The 13,870-nt window shown below is 37.5% G+C and overlaps 1 long non-coding RNA gene across 1 annotated transcript; it reads right to left on the bottom strand.

Moving 5' to 3' along the window:
- Positions 1–4,555: 4,555 nt before the first annotated feature.
- LOC141381187 (uncharacterized) lies at positions 4,556–11,593 on the bottom strand. Its single transcript, XR_012400945.1, has 3 exons — positions 9,039–11,593; positions 7,824–7,971; positions 4,556–6,739 (listed from the first exon to the last, which is right to left on the bottom strand). It is a non-coding gene; the product is annotated as an uncharacterized lncRNA (long non-coding RNA).
- Between the last annotated feature and the right edge of the window lie 2,277 nt (positions 11,594–13,870).

Genomic DNA, 13,870 nt, shown 5'->3' with positions numbered 1-13,870 from the left:
ATTGTCTTGTTATCAGATATGTCAAGATTAAGTAAGTTTTTATTTAAAGGTGCTGTATGTAAGTTTTTGACTCTTCTAAAACATAAAAATATCATAATATGTTTGCAGATATTTGAGACACATGCCAAGTGAACATTCTTGTTTATCTGAAAAACAATGCTGAATGCAGATATTCTGCTTTAATATTGTGAGTTACTTGCCGGAACGTCTGTCTTTGTTTTGGTTCTTTTAATCCGCTCAGTCACTTTAGCCAATTATATTCCAGCACCTCAGGTTGCATATTTCATTCATTCAGTTATGAAAGCTCTCAAAGCATGCGTCTGTGACCAAAATGTGACCTCCAGTGGACAGTAGCAGACAACTAAATGAGATGCAGATTCAGAGTTCCACATGAGGTGGTTATTAATTATCAAATACTATAAATATTATGAATGTAAACATTAGGTGAGCAGGTTACATTGTGACCCGTATCCTAACAACACGCTACATGATGAGATTTGCAGTGATAATCAATTTGGCTGTTTACACTAGACCAAACACGACAGAAATTTAATTACAGCCATTTAGAAGCACAGAATATGGACTCACTCACAAAATGGTAAGGCTTATAATCTAATTATTACATATTAAACCTCTTTAACATTATTAAATGTACATGATAAATCACTGATATGTGTTGGTTTGCATTATTTCACAGTATTAAAGTTCAATTTCAAACGCTTTTCAGTATATGGCAATAAATGTAAAGTCAAATTTCATTCAAACTCACACTATTAGCATTTAACACTGAATAAAGCACATAAGGTGTACCTGAGGTGATCATGTCAAATTTCAAAAATATAAATTCCAGGTATTGGTTAGGACAAAAATCTTGTTGCTATCCTTCTATCGTGTTGCTTTTATATAGAACACGATTAAATCTGCCTTTAGGCTTGATAGTCAGTTGATCGCTCCTATTGGTCCTCAATCTGGCAACCTGCGCTTGCGTTTGTTTTAACCCAGGAATGCAATACCTACAGTAGTTCTACCACTGAGTGTCAAACTTACATGCTGCATCTTTAAAACTAGCAAAATAATCTGCCAATGGGTTACGCAAAATAATGTTGTTATCGCTTTGAAATAAGAATATTTTACTTACCCCATTGGCAGATTAGTTTGCTTGTCTTAAGGAAAAACTCACTTAATTTTTACATATTATTTCTGAAAACAATATTTTTTGCTAGAAAATGCATTTTGATTTAGGAGGTTTTTTTTAGATAATTGGACTAGAAAGAAGAAAAACACTAAGTAATATAAGCATTTTCTGCAGTACTTGATATAGCTGTTCAACTAGAATACCTGGCATGCTTGAACATTCTGTCTTATTTAACGTCAGATTTTGGGACCGTGTCCTGTTTTTGGTTCATAGATAACTTTTTTCTGATTTCAGTTGAATTGCACCATACAAAGATTTATCAGAATAAGACCCATTTTTTACCTATCTTTTGACAGGGATCAAACCTGCCAAGCGTGTACACACCTTACTCTCATAGTATGACATTCTTTCATCTGTTAAACACAAAAGAAGATGTTGTAAACAATCCTGGTGACCTTTGATAGGAATTGTTAAGACACAAACACTGTGATATTTCTGAAATTTTTTTGTCATGAGCGGGGCAGATGGCGCGAGTGTTGAGCAAAACCTCTGTGCCATACTGTTCTCGAGTCTCACAAAGGCTGTCCAAAATGATATAAAGAGCAGTGACAACAGTTAAGGACAAGAGAGGACCAGGCTTGAGATTAATAGTAATAGTAATAATAAACGTTTACAAAGCAATGCAATACGTTCGAAAATCACGATTGCAATATATATATATATATATATATATATATATATATATATATATATATATATATATATATATATATATATATATATATATATACAAACTGTTAAAATTTTGGTGTTCAGCGCCCAGAGACTGTTGTGTACATTATGATTTTATACAAAATTCACTTTAATGTGTGATAGGACTAAAAGGTGGCCATAAACATATATTGTCTCAATTTAAATGATGACTCTATGTTGAATGACTGAATGCCTCCTCAATTGTAAGTCACTTTGAACAAAAGCTGCTAAATGTCAATGTAAAAAGTTGAGTGATGTCATACTGTTTTAAAACCTTTTCCCTATATACCCCCATACTTCAATAAGCTGCTTGAGTGTACCCATTTAACATAACAACAATGGCGGTTCTGAGAGAAGAACTTAAAAGTTCATACAAGTCAAACAGCCTTTTTCAGACTGTTGCACAAGAAGTGTCACATTTTACGTTATTATCTATTTACAGTGGACAGATACCAAAGGAAACAATGGCATGGCACTTCTCATCTGGTGTGTGACCCCCTTCAAGTCTTTAAAATCTCTCTGCGAACAATTGTACTGGTGTGGATACGACTATACCAGCTCTGCTACTCAACTAACTTTGGCTAACTTTGAATGTTGTTTTCCTAACTGACCTCCCTGAACATTATGAGATATGATTCAATCGCACGTACCAATGGTGGCTCAAAGGTGTTTAAAAGCCAAAACCATTTCCCCAAAAAGTTTGGTTTGGTCTTAAACTCCAGAAACAAACTCAATAAATTAAAGTACACCGGGACTTAATGTTTAGAGAGATAGACTTGTGATCCAACCCCCAACTGCTAACAAGACCCACAGCAAAATGGCACCACCATACTTGCCCATATATCATGACTTTCCTTTTCTTATCCTTTTGCTTAATTGTTTGTTCATTTTAATAATTAAAGTTTATGCTCATGGCTCCTCTTCTCAACTATGACTTTGGTTCACTGCTGCCTAAAAAAAGGAAAAGGAAAGGCAAGCTGTCGGAAAACTCTCAATGAGTCATTCGCCGTAGACTCCCAAGGGCGGAAGAGCTGTATGCGATATGGTGAGGTGGCTATCGTCTGTAAGGGGATTAATAAGTTTACCAGAAGCCCCCTTTTGATATCTGTCTTGATGGTAAGGGGAAGTGGTGTGAGGTAACAGTAAGCTATAAGCCACAGGGGCCATCACCAGCCATCAGGACATAAAGTAGGGAGTACAAGTAAGAAAGTATGTAAGCAAGTAAGTATGTAGTAAGTAAGGTATGGCGTAGTTAGTATAAGATTAGGTATGGAGTATAAGGTTATGGGGCATCCAGTATCACAAGTATATCATACATTCTGGAGTATAAGGTTATAAGGGATCCAGTATCACCACCAGGCACCACGTGCGTAAGAGTCTCCCAGCTGGTTGAGGACCAAGCAGCAGTGTGTTCTGGGAAGTGGACCAAGATTTGTATTCGGTCTCCTTTCACCCTTCTGTCTTCTTTCTCTTGCCTAGTTTTCCTTTACTCTAGGTGCCATGTGTGCTGTGAGTCATGGAAGGAGCAATGCAAGTGAAATGAGTGCTACAATTGTCTTAAGACCCATGAAGGACCTCTGGAAGGATAGGAAGAGGAATGATGACAATGAGAGAGAAGCAGGTCGGGATGGCGACAGTCTGTGATGGGCTATTTTACTCTCACATTTTATGATTTAAGTTTGCATTCGCCTTTGCCAGTTCCCACCTCTCTTCCCTAAACAAGGAACTGTTTTACATTCCTTCATTCGTTCTTTCATTTATTCATGCTCCTTTGACTTTGTCTCTTATTTATCAGGGGTCTTACTCTCCACAACAGAATGAACTGCCAACAATTCTGGCATATTTCTACACAGCGGATGCCCTTAAATGAACCATCAACTATTCTGGCACAGGTTTTACACAGCAGATGCCCTTCCACCTACAACCCAGTACTGGGAAACTGTTTTACAACCCTCTTTTACTGTATGTTAGGTAGAGGAATAAAAATCATGTCATGTCATTTTCATCCGCTTATCCGGGGCCGGGTCACGGGGTCTTAGGAGAGAACTACAAACTTGCCTCTCTCCAGACGCTTCCTCCAGCTCCTCCGGGGGGATCCCGAGGTGTTCCAAGGCCAGCTGAGAGACATAGTCTCTCTAGAGTGTCCTGGGTCTTCCCCGAGGTCTCCTCCCGGTGGGACAAGCCTGGAACACCTCCCTAGGTAGGCGTCCTGGAGGCATCCAAAACAGATGCCCGTGTCACCTCAGCTGACTTCTCTCGATGTGGAGGAGCAGTGCCTCAACTCCAAGCTCCTCCCGGGTGACAGAGCTCCTCACCGTGTCTATAAGGGTGCGCTCTGCCACCCTGCAAAGGAAACTCATTTCGGCCGCTTGTATCTGATATCTTGTCCTTTCAGTCATGACCCAAAGCTCATGATCATAAGCGAGAGTAGGAACGTAGATTGACCGGTAAATAGAAAGCTTTGCCTTTCGGCTCAGCTCCTTCTTCAACACAACGAACTGGTATATTGACCGTATTACTACTGCCGCAGTACCGATCTGTCTGTCATCCTCGCACTCCATCCTTCCCTCACTCATGAACAAAACCCCAAGATACTTGAATTCCTCCATCTGGGGTATAGGACTTTCCTCCAACCTGGAGGTGGCAAACCACCTTTTTTTTTTTCGTTTAAGCACCAATCATGGTGGTTGTGAATAAAAATTATACTTGTTAAATTTCAGGTAAACAGTGATAAAAGTTTGGCTGGCAGCAATGGATACTGTTGGAAATATATATTTAATATGAAAATGTAAAACAACACATTTATCTATAAATCATATTATGATGATATTATTTTTAAATTCTGTTTATTTGCATGTTGCATCCTCAGTTTAAGTTTAGCTTTAATGAGTGCTGCCTTGTTCCTTTGCAACAGAATGAAGTCTCTTTCTTTAAACACCCTCTCCGTTTCGTTTTAGCAGAATGAGCTGCCAACCTCCACCACAAACAGAGCTGAGACCATCACATCTTTTAAGAAGCAGCTGAAGACATGGCTCTTCCACAAGCAAACTACTTCCAGGCACACAAAACACAAACAAGTTTATTTTTTTTCCCCTCTGCATTGTTCCTCTCCTGCATAGTTGTAATGTACTGTAAATGTATTTCTTATTTGTTTTTTATTGGAAATTTTAAATTATTATTATTATTGTTGAAATGATATAGCTTTCTGGCTATTTTTTAAAATCAGTTAAGTATTTGAATGCTGAATGCCAGTCGATTATTGATTAGCACAAACGCTCATTCCTTTCCTCCCTTAAAATTACCATAAAAAATATCTACTGATACCATAACTGATAGAATTTTGATTGAATAACTGAAGCCTTGTATGCCGTTCAAATAATGTTCAGGATGAAAACATCCACTGAATTAAAGTGCTGTAAAAATGCATCAGATTTATATTCTTTTTTTTAGTCTTGATCAAAACTACTACATTTTTTTAGAAAATTACAGGCTTTTTAACTCTTTAATTGCTCAAAATCTGAGAAATCTGACACCCTCTACGCAGCACCTGCGATTAAACTCAGCGTTTTTTTTTTTTTTCAGAACACTCATCGATCATTTTTGCGCAATTGAAACAAGAACAATCATAGAAGCGTTGTCTGCTTGACAAGCAGCACCCAATTATGTTCAAAAGAATATAAAACGCCAAATAGGGTGAATTTACACCCCATTTCAAAAGTAAAACATACTCTAATCTACACAACCTTAAGTGTGTGGGTGAGAGGGGGCAGTGTTTCGATGTGATCCTGTTATGTTGGTTTTCCTTGCTGTAGGGTTAAAAAATTATGACAGTTAAAGTAACTAGGCTGATTTAAATTTAAATCAATTGAATAAAATATCAATAAAATATTTTGGGCGTTTTTTGGGGTGTTTGGGTGGGTTTTGTGCTAAAATAAAAAAGTCTGATATATACGGTAACACTGACGGCTGCCTGAAACCCGGTGCATAGTACAGTATCTTCCAGACACCTAACCCCGACACCTAGACACCCACGCCCCATCCCTCCCGGTCTCCCGGATTTTCAGAGACAAATATTGGCAGGTATGGTGACATCATTATTGAATTTGGCAATTAAAAAGTTAAAATCCTCTAGTTTTGATCAGTGCTGCGGTTGATTAAAAAGTTTATGTAAAAAAATTATTAATTAAAATAAATTAAATTACAGCAGTTTAATTTAGCGGATATTTTTAAGCTTATCATAAAAAAGGGTGGTGAATTTGCCCAGAGTGTATTGCTGAGGTTTTTTAAAAATTATTATTTAAAACGGAAAAGTTATGGCCAAATTAAGACACAAAATCACCCCAGAGTGGATAAAACATCCCTAACAGCACATAAGAGTTAAAACACCTTTAGTTTTAATAAACAATTATTATCATTCTTATTTTTATTATTGTTTGACATAATTTGATTAAATTGATTGAACATTTTAAATGATTGTTTTTGTTAAAGGTTTGCTTTCTGGCTATATACATAGCAGATTGTCCAATCAGTTCAGTATTTGAATATTGACTCCCAGTTGATTATTGATTAGCACAAATGCTCATCTCCCCCCCTCAAAAATACTACCACCATCACTAATATTGAAAAAAAGAGAACCTGAAGAGCTAAATTTGCTAGACTGAATCTTGAAATGAGTACTGAGATCCAGCATCTGGTCTCCATGGAGAACTATCTCCAGACCTAGCAGTTATGACTCACCATTAGCGCATGAAATAAAAGCATGAAAACCTCCGCGGTCAGTTCTCCCAGAAGCATCTGTGACGTTATTCCTCACAAAGATTATGATCATCCATTGTTTAGTAGCCTCTCTCACTATAATGAAAACACACAGAGGTTATTGCACTCTTTCACACAAACAAATTTCCAGCCATTTCCTTTCCCCCACATATTTTGTATGCCTTACTTACATAAGCGACATACAAATATTTACATGCACCCACCTCCACACACACTCACACACATATATAGGACATGGAGACTGTCAGGTTTGCATACTATTGTTCCTGTCTTGGGCTTATCAAGATGTCATTAAATACTTCAACTCTCCCATCTTTACCCCACAGCATCATGACTCACAATCGCTTTTTACATTTGCAGTTGCTTGATGGCTGAATGTTGAATCTTCACAAACACATTGGCAACACAGAATTCCTGACAATATTTAGGGAAATCCAAATACTTCTATTTTCTTTTATCTTTCTCTAAACCTTCCATGTTATAACTTGTACTTTTCTAAGTGATTCTGAAACTTGGTATTATCACTGTCATGTTTCCGAGCAGGTGAGAATTATTTGACATTCTGTGGCTCAATTCGAAGGCTTTATTCTTCATGATGAAGGTTGTTTCAATTCAAAGCCTCTTTCAAATGCAGCTTCCTAATGCGTTCTACATTTCCCAGGTAATGAAGAATACAACCACTGGATCCTTACTGGCCTAGAATATGCCAACATTCAATGCACATTTATAACATCAGGATGTTTTAATGAATGAATTTAAGAAAACAACCCAGGCACATTATTGATACGTACCCCTATATACATTTTTGGAGAGCGCAAAATATATCCCAGGAGGTACGTTTTTCTGCAGTTTTTGTTTTCACGAATCCACCAAAGGCTGCTGTTTTTTTGATTTCGAAATTTCTCACGAGTGCCATTTGCACTTGCTGTTCTTGCATAAATCCACCAGAGGCCACTGTCGACTGACTGACTGACCAACAGAACGATACCCCCACCCACACCCTTCCCTAAACCCAACAAATGGTGTTTTCAAAAGCAATCCAGAAAATGAAAAACCCTCGCAGCTGCATGATTTTTACCACATTTTCAGATCTTACCATATTCTCACCCTGTTATTTACTTGTTTATTATATTTTTTTGCCTTTTGTTTTTCGTTGTACCTGCTTTCTGGAACCGCGCTTCGGCAGACTCGAACCCCATTGTCGCGGTCAACTCCTCTCTGCATCTCAAGTCCACCGACATCCATTGTGAGCTACTGGGCAAACTGGTAACAGTAGAAATTCCAACCACATGGAGGTAAGTCATCAGCTGTAGTAGCAAGAAAATAAAAAAAAGCTGTTGACAGCGTCATACCACCCCGTAACATTTGTTTAAAAGACAAAATGCAGTCATGCATACTCTGGCTACGTAATTCGAGCTCTCCATAAATGTATACAGGGGTACATTTTCATAGTGAATCTGTGTTGTGTGAAAACGTACAGTATGATTTTAAAAAGGAGGTATGCCTACCCAACCCCTCATTGGAGGATGAGCATACAAAAAATCAAAACAAAACAAAAATCATACAAAAATGTACTAATTAGATCAACTAAATAAGCCACTAAATTATAAAGTTATGAATTGCCATGAGATTGTGTTGGACAGGGAACCTGTGATCTAAAAATTGAAATAAAAAAGCAACATAGGCTCATTCTGAAAACATAGCCCTATTTACATTTTTGGAGATCGCAAATAATGTAGCCAAAGGAACATATGGCTGCATTTCGTCTTTAAAACGAACATTACAGGGCGGTAGGATGCTGTTTCTTTTCTAGCTAACCAGCTGACCGATTATCTGCATGTGAACGGCTTTTCTGCTGTTACCAGTTTGTCCGGTAGCTTCACACATACATCAGCAGACTTGAGATGCAGAGCTTCTTGAGGTTGAGGTCGAACTTGAGGTTCGAATCCGGTATAGAACTCTTCCAGAAAACAGGTAAGATGAAAACAGAAGCCAAAAATCGGTCGGTTGGTCAGTCAGCCGACAGCGGCGTGAATGGCACTCACGAGAGAAATTTGAGATCTGAAATTGCATACATAGTGGCCTCTGGTGGAGTTGCAAAAACAAAAACTGCACCTGGGACATATTTGACTCTCTCCAGAAATGTATATAGGAGTACGTTTTCAGAATGAGCCTGGGTTGGAAAAACCAACGAGTTCAGCGAGATGCACCATTTGACATCACTTCACAGATAATGGTTAGGGCTACATGGAGCTACCTTGTGAAAGCTGTTAAAGTAAGCTTTATAGTGCAGTATATCATATGTTACTCATTGTTTTCGTCAGCCAGCATTTATTTAGGTTTTTTTAGTTCTGAAATGTTATGAAATACTCACACCTCACATGATGACCACTGGCACAGTGGCTCACTGGTTAGCACTGTCATCTCACAGCAAGAAAGTCGTTGGTTCGAGTCCCACCAGTTGGCATTTCTGTGTGAAGTTTGCATGTTTTCCCCAGTGTTAGTGTGGTTTTCCTCCTGGTGCTCCGGATTCCCCCACAGAGTCCAAAGACATGCGCTATAAGTGAATTGGATGACCTAAATTGGTCGAAGTGTAAGAGTGTGTGTGTGAGAATGCGAGAGTGTATGGGTGTGTCCCAGTACTGGGTTGCGGCTGAAAGGGCATCCGCTGCGTACAACATATGCCAGAATAGTTGGTGGTTCATTCTACTAAGGCAACCCCTGCTAAATAAGAGATTAAGCTGAAGGAAAATGAATGAATGGATGATGAAAATGCGACTATGAAGCATAATAGACTGGTACACATTTGAAGACGGAAGTAGGACATTTCACTGCTGAAATTCACATCTCTGACTGAGTCTGGAATTCAGCATAACTCCGGTTTTGAGCTCCCTTCAAAAGAACATAGTTCATGAGCTCTGCTGTTTGAAGGGAGTAGAGTAGTGATGTTCACTCCCATTTGGAATTCGTTGATGAGAAACAAAAGGCTTTATTTTAATGATAGGCACAAAGTCGTGTGGCACAAAAGCATTAAGGGCATGTCCGAATCCACTTTTGCTAATTTAAGGATGGAAAAATATATTTTGCACCGCGACGCATGGTCTAACAGGGCTGTGCTCATTTTCTTATTGAGTTATGGGTGTGTTTTGAGCATAACCTGCATTAAACCAATCTCCTATTCCCTTTAAGAGTCAGTTGCATCATGCTATGATGCCTTTGCTACTTACATGGCGAACTTTTTAAGTGTAAAAACTGAACGCTTCACTAACGAGAAAACAGTTAAACAGACCATCTGCAGAGCAAGGATAAAGAACAAACGAGCCTCCTCCATACGGCCTCTTTACTTTACTCTACTCCTTTACTTTTGTGGATGAGAAAAAAAGTTTTGCAGGCACTCCACTGAAGACATCCATTAGCCTACAAATTTAATTACGTTTGATGAGCACAAAGATTTGTTTCAAAACTATTTCTAAATTCAGTTCTAATTTCCAGCAAACTAATAAATGAACAATAGTAATTGATGTGATCAAAAAACTTTATATTTTCAGACACACATCCCATGCCCCATATGGTCTAAAACCTGACAGGTGGAATAATCTAAGCTTGTTTTTATTAAATCAAATGTAAATATGTACTTAATAAATAATACTGCTTATAATAATAACATTATACAAAAGCAAGTTGTCATAAATAAACTGAAAAAAGCCCCCTGAGCTGAAGAAGGCATGCAGGTAATGGTTTTTATATTTATGAAATATATCTATGTAATGCTTCAATGTAAATGTTTCTATGTAACTTTTTTATTTGTAAAGATATTTGCGTATTGCTGTACATCCTGTGTGTTTTATGCTTAAGGCGCAAAACTGTGCTCTGCGCTGTACTTTAGACCTGCTTTGGTCTATTGAACAGTCTATTCCAGTTCCTTAAAATAGCAACACACCTCCTGTATAGACCGGCACACCCATGACAAAGCAGTTTAATGGATTTGGCTATATCTCACAAAATTCTAATTTCATATAACACGCATTTGATCTTCGTAATTGAGGAAAATCAGCATCCTCACAATTACAAAGTCAGAATACTAATATAAGTCGCAATTATATTTTTATTCAGCAGTGTGTAAGCTGCTAAAAAAATAAAAAATGTCCCTGTGTTCGCGTGGGTTTCCTCCGGGTGCTCTTGTTTCCCCCACAATTCCAAAAATGTGGTATAGGTGAATTGGGTAAGCTTAATTGTCCGTAGTGTATGTGTGTGAATGAGTGTGTATGGATGATGGGTTGCAGGTGGAAGGGCATAAGTTGGCGGTTCATTCCGCTGTGGCGACCCCAGATTAATAAAGAGACTAAGTCGAAAAGAACCACAACAGAAAAAGTTGGGGGCCATTAAATCAAGAATCACATTGTTTTCAAAAGGAATTAAAATACCTGTGTGTGTGTGTGTGTTCAAATGTGCTGTTTTGCATGTTATTTTTAGCTGTTTGTCCTGTCTTCCTTCTCTCTCGTGTTCTTGGCTGGTGTTGAAGCGGCTGTTGTCATGGCGACACAACACGTCGCTGTACGCTGCAGGTTACTAGTTATAGCGTGCTCTGGAAGCAAATGAAAACACTGCATTACCGCATGCTGGACAATCTAAAGCTCTTAAACACTATCCACTCTTTGTGATGTAGCTCTTCATTCTGCATACACACATTCCAGAGCGACCTTGCTGAGGTGAGCGGGACCCACGGGACCACGCAATTCCTCCATACATATTCATGGCTGTCATGCAAGGTCAAAACAGGACGGACATCAATACAGATTAATGTCCGCGAGAAATCCCAGCGTGTTATATTGATAATAAAGTATCCAAAAGTAACTTTGGCTGGGGACATTTTATGAGTGCAGCAGCGGTTTGATCTCCTCACCTGACACAGGAAGTTGCTTTAGCCTCGGAAGGACGGGAGAGAGACGGGGGGGGGGGGGGGTGGGGGGGGAAGAAAGTTTCTATATTTGTAAGCGTAAAACAGTGAATCAATTGTGAGTCATTGCTTTGTGAAGTCATACTGAAATGTCATCTCCCATCACTCACTCCCACCCCCAGCAGAAAGGCAGGAAATGAAAGGACAGGGGAAAAAAGAGGGGAAGAATGGTGTTATTGACGGAGAGCCAGGACTGTAGCGCTGAAGATAATGTCAGTGTGACACATTCACATATACACATTGTGTCAGCAGTACAAGCTCCTAATATTTTGACCAATGACGACAGGAGAGTGCAGATGAATTTCAGGCTATAACCCATAGAGTGTAAGCTATAACCACAGCTCGTTGCATCCCTCTTGTGGTCAGTGCTTGACATAGCCTAATTCAAAAAGGTTGATATTCAAGTACATGCTGTGTGTCAGGGCTGCACGATATTGGGGAAAAATAAACTAGCCTACATTGCAGTATTTTGCTTTTCTAATATGAATCCTATTACACCAAATGTTTTTTATAACTTAATCATTCGTGAATTTACCATTTTAGAAGGTTTTGCAGTGGTTTTGTAAGGTATCTATATATAATAAACAAGATAGATACAACAAATCCTACTATGCAAGTCAATGGTTACTGAACTCCAACATTTTTCTGAATATCTTCTTTTGTGATTAACAGAGGAAAGAAGCCAAAGGTTCAAGACAGGTGAATGAATAGTGAATGATCACTTTTTGTGTGTACTGTCCCTTAAAAAAATTAAAGAGGCAGGTAGACTAAAATACGAGAAAGTATTCTTTGTTCTCTTTCCTTTCCCTTATTTCAAATCTGTTTAAATTTCTTAAACTTGTTTTTGTAGCTTTTTTTGTAATGTTTAGATGGGTGTCAATGGACTTCCAAAATACTTTTTTTTTCCTATGGTGGAGGTCGGTGGTTGCCGGTTTCCAAAATTTTTCTAAATATCTTCTTTTGTGTTTCACAGAAGAAAAAAAACCCCCAAAGGTTCAAGACAAGTGAATAGAGAGTGAATGATCATTTTTGGGTGTACAGTACCTTTTAGTCACAATTATACACTGAAACATTTAGAAATTAAGGAGCCTGTGCACCCCAGGCTCTTACTTATTTCAAACCTGTTTATTGTTTTTTTTTTCCTTTTTATAAACAATTTACTTAGTGTTTTTGTTTCTGACAATGGAAGTCCATTTTCGAACATTCTTCAAAATACAGTCTTTTAAGTTCAACCAAATAAAATCATTCACCCATTTGAGGATGAATACATGAGTAAATGTAAACATTTAGGTGAATTTAATTCTGCCTTTCTATTTCCATTTTCAACACCTTATATTTAATTTTTGTACTAAATACTCATCCACCTTCATTAAAGGCAAAGGTATCAGATGTTTTGTGCAATCTATTTTATGTTTATTTGTTTATTTTCTAAGCTTAATTTTGTAGCTGATTTTGTGGTAAAATTATAAAATTCCCTGCAAACTCGTCTTTTTTAAAATCACAAATGCATTTTGTAATCAGCCCTCTGGGATTTCTCTGGTGAGTAAAGAGCTAATAAAGTTTCTGTGTTTTTGTTCTGAAAATAAAAATAAAAACAGAATTTCTGTTATTTTATTTATTTATTTAGTTTTTTTTTTTTTTTTTGAAATCTTAATAGAAGACAGTGGCAGATATTGAAAAACCAAAAGTAAAATAACACTACTTGCAAGTGGTTTATATAGTGAAGACCGCTTAAAGATAATAATTCCAAAACTTTTCCAACTTTTAATGACAATTAAAATGATGGTTTGCCATTAAATAAAAACAATAAAAAAAAATCTGTTTTTGCACTATTGATTTTGTATATCGATTTTAGAGAAATTAAAACAGATTGCAGGAAAACCATTATATGAACTTGTACAAAATGCTTCCAAATATATTTTAAGGTTGTGGTAAATTTCGGATGCATTTGCGACCAAAATATTTCAGTTTCAAAAGTAACCTTGGATAAGCCAAAACATTTTTTTATTTTCTTATGTTAGCTTTTGTTGTGAAGGAAGGCTTATAACTTACATACAGTAACAGAAATCCACAATGGTTAACTTTGCAATCAATCTACAAAGCATATGCGTTTCAATCTGTGGTTTTGGTTACCTATAGCTAATCACTACTTGACATTGCACATCCTGCAATGGAACTGCTGCATAAGACGACATAATAACTGAATGTGCACAAATGTTTATTCATTTATTTATTTTGCAGTGATGTCA

Source organism: Danio rerio, chromosome 3 (genome assembly GCF_049306965.1).
Source record: "Danio rerio strain Tuebingen ecotype United States chromosome 3, GRCz12tu, whole genome shotgun sequence".
Classification (NCBI taxonomy): Eukaryota; Metazoa; Chordata; class Actinopteri; order Cypriniformes; family Danionidae; genus Danio; species Danio rerio.
This window is presented reverse-complemented; position numbering and strand designations above follow the sequence as displayed.